The 13,185-nt window shown below is 42.0% G+C and overlaps 2 long non-coding RNA genes across 3 annotated transcripts in view; one reads left to right on the forward strand and one right to left on the reverse strand.

The window, feature by feature from the left end:
• The first annotated feature begins 319 nt into the window (after window positions 1–319).
• Window positions 320–4,385, forward strand: LOC140683817 (uncharacterized). The gene is made up of 3 exons (XR_012055338.1): window positions 320–384; window positions 1,803–2,015; window positions 4,244–4,385. It is a non-coding gene; the product is annotated as an uncharacterized lncRNA (long non-coding RNA).
• LOC115494532 (uncharacterized) overlaps window positions 3,088–13,185 on the reverse strand; it is a 49,193-nt gene continuing 39,095 nt past the window's right edge. For both annotated transcript variants that reach the window (XR_012055336.1, XR_005980025.2), the window contains exons 2-4: window positions 9,064–9,151; window positions 5,663–5,866; window positions 3,088–4,282 (exon numbers count right to left, since the gene is read on the reverse strand). This is a non-coding gene — a long non-coding RNA (uncharacterized lncRNA). The remainder of the gene's footprint in view (window positions 4,283–5,662; window positions 5,867–9,063; window positions 9,152–13,185) is intronic.

Consider the following 13,185-nt stretch of genomic DNA (forward strand, 5'->3'; position numbering starts at 1 on the left):
TAAGTCCAGTGATAGCAGATCTACCTGTCCTCTGTGAAAACCATAACACTCATTTTTGGGACCATAAATATGTTATTAAACTTTGGGGTCTGAATTAAAGTTTTCTGACCTCAGTTTGAACACAAATCACAATACCAATCACATTTCAATAAGAAATGACCTATTTCCACATTTATTGAAAGAATTATTTAGTTGATATTTACACGGTATGTAAACAAATAGATTTTTGTACCTATCTGTACACAAACTAGAGCAATGGCTCTCACTTTGCACACTAAAGAGGTTTTACTCATCTCAGTTCTTTGCTCTTTGGTTTATAGGCCACAGAAATAGGATGTGCTTGGGATGGGACTGGCATGAATGAACTGATAAAACAGAAATTCTGTGAGTTTTCCCCCCTGAACATTAAGTCAAATTCTCAGGACTGCTTTCTTTTCAGGATCTTGTATCCACTGAATTCAGAAACAAAGTGTGGGGCGGGGGAAACAGAAGAAGGCCTAGTTTCTTAAAATAATAAAGGACCCTTCATTAAGTACAGTGCCTCTCATCCTCACTTCCTCACTTTGTGGTCATAGGCAATACACACCACCATAAAAGCTGCCCTTCAGCCTTGAAATCTATCTGCAGTTACTGTTTTGTAATGCACTGGTTTGTTAGGCCTCCTTTTCCCTCTCCTGTATTTATAGTCCACAAATCAAGCACATCTGAACTATTGTCTTTTCAAACTCTGATAACATTTTTTCAATGTGTAATGTGTACCTAGATGAATAAAATACTTCCCAGAGCAGGCAATGGTTGCCAAGGTTATTGTTACCCACGCCTCCTCCAACCACTGTCATGGGAAGCAGGAGCAAATCCCTGCCTGTGGTCAGGCTATGCTGGATGCAGACAGCTGAGCTTCAGTCAAATTTTCCTCCTCCCTGATGCCCCCTTTGGTTCAATTTTAAGGATTGCTCTGACATTCCCAACTTCTTTACATTTCTAGAGGCGTGAATCTGTGCAGAAAAGTTCTTGACCAAAAAATTCATACCTGCTCTAGATTTGGGATGAAAGTGGCATAGCAGCACTCAGGGTGCATTCCTGTCACACCCTCAAATCTGGAGCAGAGCAGAGCACTGGTGCATCTTGTGGAGCAAAACCATCTCCTGTAGAGACCTTAGCTTGGGTCCAACAGAATGCCCACGGGTGCGTGGTGCTGGGCCTCATGTGCCAAGACCTCTCTTTTGACATCTGTCTTTTATCCTCACATTACCTCAGAGAGGTAAAACATTGTGACACCTAGGTTGCTCAGGTGCCCAGGCTCAAGGAATCTATTGAGATGTTGTAAAGCTGCATTTCTGTGAAACTGCTCCTGAGGGATTTGATGAGAAATATGTGCTGTATTGAGACAGCAAATTCTGACTGAGTCCTGCTCCTGGAGTTTGGCACTGGCCATCATGAGCGTGGAGGCTCTAGGAAACATGAGTGCCACAGCATGAGTAAGCTGTAGGCTCATTAATGATGGCCTGAGGGTTTGCTGAGGAGCAGGGGCTTGAATGCAAGGATCCCAGGTAACCTGGGTAACCTGACCACCACACTGTAGGTTTTTGTGTATGTCCCTTAAAGGATTTGCTATCTGTAATTTACATTAAATTCTTCATACCCTTTTAAATTACATTTCATTTTCTCTAAAGAAGTGGTTATTCAGAGCATCCTCCCTCTGCTGTGTGTTTCTTAGGCCCCCTGGTTCCTTGATCTCTCTCTCTCTCTTCCATTTCTCTGTTCTTATGTGTCTCCTTTTTTCCATCTGCATTTTCCTACAGCAGCACCCATTTCCTGTGGGTTTCATCACCACCCCCACCCTGCTTCCATCTGTTGGAGAGATCAGCCACGAAGTTAACTTGCAATTACACTACCCGTGAAATTACACCAACACTTCCAGTGGCATTACTAAGCATTAAAGCGAACACCCCAGCAAAATAAATGGGAGAAGGGGGAATTTGCCCCTTGCATAAACAGGTTGTTGGCAACCTCAGGTAGGTAAAGCAGCAGATCCTCAGGTACACTGGGGTAGCCAGAGAGGCAGAATTGCTTTTCAGCAGCCTAGCTGACACTCTGCAGCCTGCATGTGCCACAAGAGGCAGGGAAATACATCAAATGACTGGTCCCAGCTGCGGGCTGCAACTCTGGCACCTCTGACAGAGCAATAATGGGAAATGACAGTAATTTCTCTGTTGCAGTGGTCAGGTATAGTTCTACCAGCCTGGTCTTTTTAACATGATAATTTCTCTCTCTGCTATGTGATTTAATAGATTTGTCAATATTTGTGATTTGTGCTTTTCTTCTTCCCCTTCAACACAGAAGTACAGTTTTACAGAAGTCCAGTTTAGGGATTAGGGCAGCAAATTAAAAAAGCAATTTGAGTTCCAAGGTTAGATGAGCTGTATATGCCAGTAATTTCCACAGTTACTCTTTCTGGTATATTTAATATTGTGTAAATGCAATTTGTTCTATCGTTTTAATAATACTTTAGTGGATCATTTGGACTGATGTATACAGAATGCTGTGCCATGGTGCAAAAATGCTATAGCTGCTTCCTCAAGATTATTGTAATAGTTTGAACAACCTAATTGGAAATTAACTGCAAATTTTATAAGTGAATTTCTGAGATAAGAAGAAAAAAGTTCTCTACTTATCATAAGTACTAACACTTAGCATTTAACTGCTGCATACAGAAGGAAAATTGCTCATGGCTGTTTTCCCATAATGGGTCTGATTTTTTTCAGCTTTTTCTGTAACATAGAACCTGCCCCCCTTGAGAAAGGCCTATTTCCTAAATTCCAGCTTTATGGGCGTAAAACTAAGGTGGAAATCAATATTTATCCACCCAGATGTATTTGGAAGGCCCATTCAGTCCTCAGCAAAGAAAAGCTTAGTTGTCTACAAAATTTTAAGGTGCTAAATGAGACATCTTGGCTTCTGGTGTCCTGAGAGCATCTACTGATGAAACAAACCCAGAATGAGAACTGGGAGGCTACCCTTGCTTCTCCTGGATGGCAGCAGTGGATAGAAAAAACCAGAAGCTTATTGACTGTATTGGATGGAAGACACCTCCTCTAATACAAACACGGGTGTGGGAATAACTGCACTTTCTCCTTGCCTGTTGAAAGCCTTGTCCTATCCTTTGTGCCTGGTCCCTAGAGCACTCACACCTGGACTGCACAGTGCCCAAAATCATGAGGACAGCATTTCTTCCCCTAGGGAGTATGGACAGGTGATTCCTCCACACTTCACTTTCTGTGGAAGTGCATAGACAAGAGCAGTACCTGGCAGAAGGGACTGCATTACCTGCTTTCAGGATATACCTATGGCTGTGTCAATGCTGAAGGTGACCCAGGCATGTCCCAACCAGCTTTTAGGTCATTCAGACAGGAATACCAAGGCAGCTCTAGGAGTGTGGTGCCTTCCACAGAGCACCAGGCCCACGGGAGAAGCCAGGCAGGTTTGCAGCCAGTGGATACAGAGCTCTGTTGTTGGGATTACACCGCTCCCCTCCTTGAGGCTAGATGTTGTAAAGCTGATTCAGGTGACCTAAAACTGACTCTTGAACTATATTGTGGCCACTCATTATCACAAAACAAGACAGGAGAGTCCAAAAAGGCAGATAGGTGCATTCACATAAAACTGGGAGGCTGGAGGAAGGCACAATATCTAATCATAGGCTCTAGACTAGGATTAAGAGTAAAAAGCCAATGGGACTCACAATATTTTCCTTTCTTTTTTAAGTTTTAAAGAGGCAAACAACTGCTTCAATTTTATAAGGATTTCTGATGGAACATTGTCCATAAACCTGCAGTATTTTCTATGCTCCTATGAGAAAAACGTAGCTCTAGATCTTCATCTCACCAGTGTATCGTTCTGGAAGATGAGAATGCTGCCTGGGCAGAGGCAGTAAGAGATCCCATTTCGAAACCGTGTTCTTGAAGTACAAGAATAGATGGCCCTCACACTAACTCTGAGCCAGATCTTGCTTTTTCTGTGTTTCATTTTCTAAAATACCTTAATAGGAGGGAAAGCATAAACCCTGTATTTACTCCAAGATAACAGAAATCCCATAGTCATCAGCTTTAGTACGGTTCTGTTTTCAGGGACTGGAAATAATACCGTAACACTTACAAGAGGCAGCATAAAGTCCAGGAAATTGCAGAATGTATTCCAATATTTTCAGATTCTGCAACGGCTTCTTTTTCTGTCCTTTGACAAGCTGTAAGAGGAAGCCATCAAGAGTCACCAACTCCTCCACCTGTGGGGCAGAAGTGTTTGTGAGAAGCACCACCCAGTTATTATCATCACAACTTGACAAGATGCATCCAAGCAACTGTTTAAACTTCCCCTCGTGTGAAGATCTAGTACAACAGTGGTCAAGGAAGTACTTGGTAATTCTCCATTTTGACAGGAAGAAATAAAAGGAAAAATATGTTTTTCTGGATCTAAAGACTCTTAGTTTTGGTGGCTTTCTACATGGAAGGTTTTCATCCTAACATATTTTTTCTTTATTAACAAACAAAAATGACAGAATCATAGGTAACTCCTATTAAAAAATTCCCGGGGGAGGCAAAGCACTGCTTATAATAGAGTTATTGCTGCAGCCTTAATTAGGGCATGGTGCCAAATACCTCTGTGATGAAAACCAAATTGATGCACTGATGCTTTCCCGTTACCTTTTTTTGGAGTAATTAAATGTCACAAAATATTTTGCATACTTCCTACTGGGAACCAGGGCATATGGAACTGATTTACAGCAGAAGTCAAAAGGATTTTCTTTTAAAACCAGTGCAGGCAAAGAGACAGCTGCTGGAACTGAAAGTTAAAGTATATTTTAATTTTCACCATAGCAAAGGGTGAAGCACTTATTGACTGTAAAATTTGAAATCTGACTAGATTAATTTAGTATATCTACTTCTCTTTCTCACCCAAACATACATTGTTTCACCTAAACTGAAACTGCTCTGGAAACTCAAGCCCTGTCATTTAGTCTTGTGCTCTAAGATCCTGCACGTTTAAAGAAATTTATGTCCACACACATTGACAGCTGAAGAATCCACCTCTGTTGAGTTCAGTAGGCTTTTCACTGGCTTTCTTTCAGCAGGTCACATCATGAGCATCTTAGTCACTTTTTCCTCTATTTCCACTCAGGCATGCTTTCAGAGGGGTTTATTCAACACAAGGGCCGATTAAATACTGAGCAAACAGTTCAGAATTTGGCTGCTTTTATAAATAATGATTCAAAGGTTTGATTTAGCTACAGATGAGCCTGAGCCACAAAAAAAAAATAGCATCTGGATCCTAACTGTGTCAACTCCCATGGCAGAGATTTTTTTTTCCCAGCCAAAGCTTGGCCTGAAAGTTCATGCAGAAAGACAAACTGTGAATCAGAAGGCTGCACCAGTGGCCCGGGTGAAGTGCTTACCAAGATAGCCTGCAGCCACATGCCAGCTTGCCATTGACCTTTTATCTGCATAAATAGTCGTGACCTTTGGGCTGCTCAAATTAGTGCAAGCTGCTTGAGCAGGCAAGTATCACAGCCCTCTGCTGCTCAGGCTGCATCTCTGCCTCTTCCCTCTCGTGCCATCTCCTTCACTGGGCAATGAAGGCAGGTGGGGACATGGGACAGCTTTCTTACCTCTGGGGACATCCTCTGCCTCGAAGGAAATCCACCACTGGCTGGGTAGGACCGTACTAAAGCCTCATTACATCAACTCAGTTACACAGAGAAGACCAGGTCAAGGAGCTGACAATCCGCCTTTGGATTGATATTTTTGCATAGGGTACAATAAACCTGCTTCTTGGTGTGCCTCTCATTATCTTCCATTACATAAAAGAAATCCTAAGAGTTTTAAAATCAAAAGAGATAAGCTGTTAACAAAATAGTTATTCTTTTGTTTAGCCTCAAAGTGAGTTGTTTTTCTTAAAAAGAAAAGGTAGATCACTAAATCCCTCTAATCTACTTTTTATTCACTGCACTGTATGCTGTATGGAGTTTAATGCCCATTATTTTCTCAGTAGACCAGAACTTGCATGCTCTCTCATGTAAATAAACATTTTGTCCTTTTTCAAAATGCATCACTTGTGTCCCTGAAATGACAGCAGTTTTAATTATTTTTGGAAACAGGTATTTGCAAAGTTTTACAAGCACATTTTTTCAATTGTTTAGAAGAGGTCCTTCAGTTGTTTAATGACAATATTGACTAGGCCTGAGGGGAAGAAAAAATGAGTGGGGTATTTTTAAGGATATAAAGCAGGAAAAAAAATAAAAACATTTTCAAGATCCTGCAAGATGCTGACTGCACATATCAAAGGGAAGTTACTATCCCTGAAATTCTTTCTAAAGCTCTTTTTATCTGGTTTTCTTTACCCAGAGCTTTTCTTTTTTTTTTTTTAATTTCAGTCATGGGCTACCAGATCCCAAATGTATTTTTCCACATCATGTACATTGTCTGCATGATGCTTTAAAAATTCAACTGACTCTTACTATACATCCTGGAGACATTTTTTATTGCACCAAGGAAAACTGTCAGGCAGGTAGTGAGATGGCTAATAAGTAGTCACTGATCCCCTTGTTTTTAAAGCCAGATTTGAGGGAGCCATCCTGCCAGTGAGAGTGGGAGCTGCATGCTGAGGCACATGCCTGCTGCCTTTGGCAGATATGTTGGAAGGGAACTAATTGTTCTGCTGCATCACATCCTTCATCTCTGCAGTGAAGTCTAACCCACAGCTGTCTGGGTGAGCTGAATTTCACCCCACATTTCAGAAACATCTGCTTGCTGGAAGGGCTGCAGCATTCATATGGTCCTTGGTCAGCCACCCAAAAATCAAGTGTCTCTTTCCCAGAAGGATGGTGGGGAAAAGTGCTGCAAGTCCTGAGAATGAGTTGCGAGGGTGCAAAACCTGCAGACGTGTCTTTGTGCTGTGCAGTTGGAAGGGGTGCAAGAGAGGGTAAGGGCTTCTTGCTCCTATTTCCATGAGCAGCTCCACAGAAACAAGACCTTGTGACTCTCAAAGTCCATTTGCCAAATTACAGCATCTCCCTCTTTAGTTACACCTGAGAAAGGGCATTTCTGTTCCAGCAGAGAAGCAAATGAAGGGAGGAGGGCTGAGGGGGCATCCCTCTCCCCTAGAGCTATGGAGCCCCTCATGCACAAGCTGTGCTACAGCTGCAGAGAGGAAAAAATGTGGGCTATCCTTGCTGAAACATTGGCAGCACATCACTGTTTACAACTGGAATTTTTGCTGCGGGCTTTTACCAATGACAACTTAGGACAGGAATAGGAAACTTCACATGATGATGAGGTCAACTTTTTTTCTCTTGTCCTGTGCCCCAAGATGAAGACAAAGCTGCTGAAGTTAAGATTTATGATTGCTTGCAAAAACTTGAGCTAGAGCCACAATTTTTAGCTGGCTCTTTTGTGTTATCTTTTATAGCACTTCCAGCAGCATACTCATTTGAAAGTTTTAAAAGCAATTTGAGTTGCTTTCATTTGATCCTCATTTCTGCTCCCCACTTGATTATCTGTGCCTGTCCAGGAGCAATTTTAAGTTAACCCATTCTCAATGAGAGGGCACTGTGTGTGTTTGAGAAGCATGTTTAACTTGTGTCTTTCATCTGTGATTAATATTACATCTATTGAACTACATAAATAATTCACCTACAAACCTGACAAACAGACAGTAATTTCTTCCCCTCAGAGTTTACAGCTCACAGGTATCTTTTTTTAATGGTTTCATTACCTTTTGTGTACCTGGAGATAAAACCAGTGAGCTAGACAATCATGTGTGGAGGATGGAAGGCTGCTTGGCTGTTGTTCTCTGCCCCCATCCCACTACACTCAACATACATAACGTGCATAAAAACATAGAGTGAGAATAAAATAACCACTTTGCATGTCACTTCTGCTGTCGTGGTTTGTGCATGTGAAGTAGACTCCAGCTCGGCCTTCTGGTTTGGATAACAGCCCTGTAAAATAATTTCTACCAAGAGACTAGAGGTCTGGTTTTGTTCTCATGAAAATGAAATTAGTGGAATTATATAAGCATAGAATCAGGGGCAAATGAGAGGAAACTGTTATTTATTTGTTATTTGCTCTTTTGTGTTTTTTATGGAGTTGGGCTTCTTACACAGAAGTCAATGCTCTCGGAAAAGATGGAAAGTGTGTCAACGGGCACCTGGCCTTGGGAGCACCATAGTACTTCAGCCTTGCAGGCTGTGTGAGGCACACACACAGCTGGCTGGCAGAGGGTGGCTTGAAACAAAATTAACTCCCCAGACCAGGAAGCCCCTTGGAGCTAAGTAAGAGAAAACACTAAGTGCAGGGGGTCTAGATGAAATCCCATCCCCTCTCCACCTTGTCCACGGCCCTATATCAAAGCTGTACGAAAGAATGTCCTTCTAGCCAGGAATCCTTTCCTCAAAATAATTGTGTAGGACCTCTCTTTGGAAGCAATGGTGGGAGGCTTTTCCTCAGAATCCACCCCAGCACCACTTCAGGCTGTGTGCTGTGCTGGTACTGGGCTAAAGCTCTTTATCCGTGGGAATTCTCCTCCCTCCACCATTAGCTGCATATGTAAAACCCTGCATAAGCCATTGTAGTCTCTGGGATCTGGGGGTGGAGAGTGGAATGGAAGAAATCTTGTAGCAGAATATATTTAGCTTCCATCTCTTCCAGGATGCTCCTTCACACCTCCCAGTTAAGTGCATCCTGCCCTGTACTGAGCCACGAAATACAGAAGAACCAGCAGAGCTTTCTGCCTCGTTGAAGGGGCTCAGATTTATACTTTGATAAAGCATCCTCAGTATATAAAACATAAAAGGGACCCCCTCAGTTGTTAGAAAAAAGACATTTTAAACACAGTTAGTGGGAGAAAACCTAGGTTGGAACCTAATGCTATTCAGCCATACTGAAAAAAAATTTCATGTCTGTTCAGAACTTAAAAGTGGAATGAAGACTATTGGCTAAAAGGGCAGGAATCACATTAACCGAGCTGCCTTTTGCCTGCAATATTTGATATTTGGTGTTTTTCACTTACCAATGCTGCAGAACTTATTACTTGTCCACAAGGAGTACTGCTGAAGGCAGGGAGTGGCCAGTTCATGGTTATCTGCTGTGATCAAAACCTGAGAGTTTGAAATGGATGTTATTCATTGCAGCCACTGTGACTGAGGCCATTTCATATGGAAACAATTAAGAGGCAAAAAAGCATATCATAACAAAGGAATGAGAAGAAAGATCAGGAAATACAAGCAGATTGGATCATTCTCTAAAAATGGATACAGTATTTACTGTTGGCAAATATAATAAATCTAAGACTTCAATTACTACAGGACAGCAGACAGGACTCTGAATTGCAGATTTTTTTTATGCAATCTAAGAGGAAACAGTTAAGATTAATGATGAATATAGAATTTAGGTCTAGAATAGAACAAAATGTAACTTATTTCATATGTGTGCAGAATGGAATCTGAAAATAATGTGTTTAAAAAGTCACAATGGGAAATTATGCAGAAATGAAAAGAAAAGAGGAAATAAAAAAATACGATCCGTGAGCATTTCCTTAAAAGTAAGGGGAAAATCTAAATTAACATTGAAGAACATCCACAGCAATTTGCACATTTTCTTGAGACCAATGTAAATGCTGCCAGAAACAGAAAATGGCTAATGAAAAGAATCTCTTTCTAAGAGGTGTTTACTATTACAGGCAGTAAAAACCCAGAGGGAGGGTTTTTCCCCCACTGCTAGTGGAGAACAAGTGAGGCAGTTACTGAAAGCATATCCCATAATAAAGAATTCTGAAACACCATTTAATATTTCTGTCTGGCTGAGTAATTAAATGAACAAATTTTCAGCAATAGGTGATATGAGATACACTGTCAGTCATGCACAGCTGGGAGCCAGGACATCCATATCTCTCAATTCCTACGATAGTAATCTAAACTTGCAGGAAACTTTGGAAATCACTTTCAGTAGCTACCAACACTAGATCTAGTGCTGTACTGCCATGCCCTGGTGCTCTATAGACATTCACACACCAGTTTTCAATATATCACAACCTTGGGTGAATTTAACATAAACTTGCATTGTCAGATGACAGCAAACTGCCATCCAGCTCCTCTCTCTTGACCATTGCCTGGGAGACTAAGTTCTATTGCTGAAATCAATTTGAGTTTTATGACTGGCCTCACTGGAGCCAAGATTTGGCTTAAGTGTCTGGATGTAAGCAGCTAATGGTTTTTCTGACAACAGCTCAGAGCCGGTGTAAGTCAAAGCAGAAATATTTAATGCCTTGAGACTGGCAGAACATCCCATTCATACTCTTGGCTTACCTGGCAAAAGTGGTTTCAGATACTGATGCCTTCATTCCTGTTCAAACACCCTGCTTTCCCTCTTAAATAACAGGAATGCATAAGTGGAAGTCATCTCACTTCTTCAGAAAGCTGAGAACTGCAATCACCCACTAAAACTGGCCAACATACACTGAGCAAAGGGTTGGTCAAGGGAGCATCTGAACCTCTGAATGGGATACCACAGACCCAGCACCCTGCCCTCCCTCTGCTCCCCTCACACCTCCATGATTCCTTACAACATGTGGCATTCTGCATCTCAGTTGTCTGAATCTACCAGAGCTTGAGAGAGCTGTGCTGCTGGGCTGGGTGGCATTTGGCCCTCAGTGTTCTCTCCCTGGCTGCTTCTCCCTTGCTGAAGCATCCCTTGGAGGCAGTGAGCACACCTCCTGCACTTCCTGCTGCTCATCCCCAAGCCACCAGCTTTGATCACTCAGGCAATCATTAAGGCTGCCAGCTGCAAATCCATGTGATTTCCAGTCCTTTCCCAACTTTGGCAAAAGCTTTTGCCTAAGCAGTAGTGAAGTGGAGCATGGCAGGAGGCAGGAGAAGGGATAGTCCCATGCAGGATGTTTCATCCATCTACTGGCTGGACAGAGAAAGCAGAGGTTGCAGAACAAGTACTCCTGGGTGCCTTTGGCATTTTAAAAAAAGCTACATATATGACACAGTTTCTTCAGAAGTTCCCTTTAAATAGTAAAATTTCTGCCCATTTGTATTCACAGGTCTTACGATCCTATTTTTAAACAGAATGTAGGTGTTCACGAACAGCGGGTGTGAGACTGACAGCACTAGACCAGAGCTCTCCATTTGCAGAATAACTGCTGCATTGACTACTATGCTGCAAACTCCTGTAATGGAAATACCAAGGACTGAGAGGGTCTTCCTATCCCTGGTCTTATTTTACCTTTGTCCTTGCAGCTGAAGCTGCCTCAAAGGGAACTAGCAACTAAGATGGGCTGTGGATGTGTGTGCATGTGTTCACATGCATGTTCAAACACTTGCTAGAACAGACACAAGATTATCAATCTTTCCAGACAGTAATTACTTTTAAGCCTCAGCAATTCATTTGGATTTTGTACTCCATTGCCATAGAAGTAGCTTTTCACATGATGCTTTGAGTTCTCTCAGATATTCTTAACAAACATGTTTAGGTCTCCTTTTTTATTTGCTAACTTTTTGTTCTTAAATATAAACAGCTCAGGTTCAGGTACTGGTACCCAACTTTGGAAATATCAAAAGTTCTTACCAGTTTTCAGAGAACACCCTGAAGTACACTGTTGTGCATAGCAGGGGGCTTCTAATGCCTCAAACCATTATTTAGCAGGTGATTCTGTAATTGAGAACAATTATGTTGGGCTTCTGATCCTTTCTCCCACTCCAGCTCAGTCAGAAACATCTTCTGAAAAAACTCCATGGCAAAATCCCTCTGACCATTTAAAAAGCTGCCTTGTATTCCTTACCTGTCCCCTGAGCCATCTATTCTGCACATTACAAGGTCAGGAGCAGAGCCAATACCATACCTTCCCTTTCTTGAGGCATACCAGGTATATTACTGAATTAAGGGAGTTCCTATATTTTTCTCCAAGACTATAGGCATGCAATTTCCAGCTATTTCTCTGAACCCTCCAGTCCTCATATGTTAATGTGCTTTGGCTTTTGGTACAAGTTATTAGGAAGGAATCTTCTTGAGCCTTAATTTTATTTCTTTCCTTCCTTTCAATAATTTAGGGTCAAGTTATAATTTTCTCTTACTGTCTCTAGGCTTCTGTAGAGAAGAGCAAAATTCTTTTCATTTTTGTCATTTCCTGCTCCCTCCCCCAGCTCACTGGAATGGTTTTGTTAATGTGCTGTGCTTGTATGCTCAGCCCTCTGATAACTGTCTAAAGAGTTACTTTTTCCTTGCAAAATTAGAAGCAGATCAAAGCATCATGCCAATTCTGGATGCTAGAGAAAGTATAGGCAGAAACTGCCTGACAGAGTTCCTCTGGAGGCAACATCTCTCTGCCACATCAGAGGTGTCATGGTCAGGCGAGGAAAATGGGAAGAGACCAGTGCTTGGCCCTGTCTTCCCATGCTCCAGCTGGGAAATCTGATTTCTGAGCTTCGTTGGCTTTCACAGTATTAGAAATATCTGTTATACAGACAGAAATTCTGTTATAGAATGAATATAAATGCTGTTATGCAAAAAGATCAGGCCCAAGGCTCTTAAGTAGCTAGGAGCCCAAAGACTAGATTTGGGATGATCCAAGCCTGCCCTTGCAGAGAAACTGCATGCAAAACAGCAACACAGCCTCTTGCTGGGAGGTCATCTAAGGCTTCTTGTGCGCTCTCGGATTTTATGGTGGGATCTTTTGTGACGAGGTTCAGCCCTGCCTCCCTTCTGTTCATTTTTTTAAAGTACTTTTGCAGTAGTCAGTTCTCTGAAGTGCTGTTCTCTTTCCTTTGAATTGACTGAGAATCTGGGTTAAAGTGACTGACTGATGTGACAACAAAGGAGCGAATGTCATCAGGTCCAAAGGATTTGATATGCTGTTGGTTATAAAATGTACTCGGACAGCCCAAGTTCTGTGCCAGATTAATATTTGATGTCATGGGACTTGACTGGCTGTAGCTGAAAGAGCTGGGACCATTGTTGGGAAAATGGCCATCTCCCTTTCAGGGGAAAGTTAGGACTCATAGGAGCTGACAGCCTGACAGTCTGATCTTCCATCTACCCATAAGCACCAGTCAGAGTGAGCAGTGACAATGCAAGTTTCCTCATATTTAATTCACTAATAGGTCAAATTCTCTTTGTAACCCCTAAGTAT

Source organism: Taeniopygia guttata, chromosome 3 (genome assembly GCF_048771995.1).
Source record: "Taeniopygia guttata chromosome 3, bTaeGut7.mat, whole genome shotgun sequence".
Classification (NCBI taxonomy): Eukaryota; Metazoa; Chordata; class Aves; order Passeriformes; family Estrildidae; genus Taeniopygia; species Taeniopygia guttata.